Source organism: Centruroides sculpturatus, unplaced genomic scaffold (assembly GCF_000671375.1).
Source record: "Centruroides sculpturatus isolate CEXI.00-Female unplaced genomic scaffold, Cexi_2.0 scaffold1064, whole genome shotgun sequence".
Classification (NCBI taxonomy): Eukaryota; Metazoa; Arthropoda; class Arachnida; order Scorpiones; family Buthidae; genus Centruroides; species Centruroides sculpturatus.
The window spans coordinates 90,475-91,030 of NW_019385564.1; positions in this window are offsets into that span (position 1 = coordinate 90,475).

Sequence of the window (556 nt, forward strand, 5' to 3'; positions counted from 1 at the left end):
CTTTCATTAAACTAATTAACATAACTTGATTATATAGCTTTATATGAGTTTTTCAAATAAAAATTTTTAATAATAAGGAAATTTTAAAAATAACAATAAATAATGTATCTGAATTTAAAATAAATTTTTAGTTATTATTAATGAGATTTGCCAACGACATATAACTATGTTGAATTTACTAATTGTAGCTGTATATTCGTTCAGTGAATGGTTGTCTCTTTAATCCGAAAATGTTTCTCTCGATAGACTATCTTACAGCAAGTCAGGTCCAGAAACTCTTTTATTGTATTTTCAATTCATACGCATTGAATTGAACATTGAGAAAAACATTGAGAATTCTAAATACGGGTATACCTCGCCTTACGTCGGTAATTGGTTCCAGGAGAACGACTTAAGTCGAAAAACGACGTAAGTCGAATTTACTTGTCTCCAAATCTACTTGTCACTAGGCTAAACCATAAATTGCCAATTCCGGTTCTGTATTTTATTTATTAATGCATTTTTAATAATGTATGATTAATAAGGATCTATTTTAAGCTTACAAACAAATAAATTT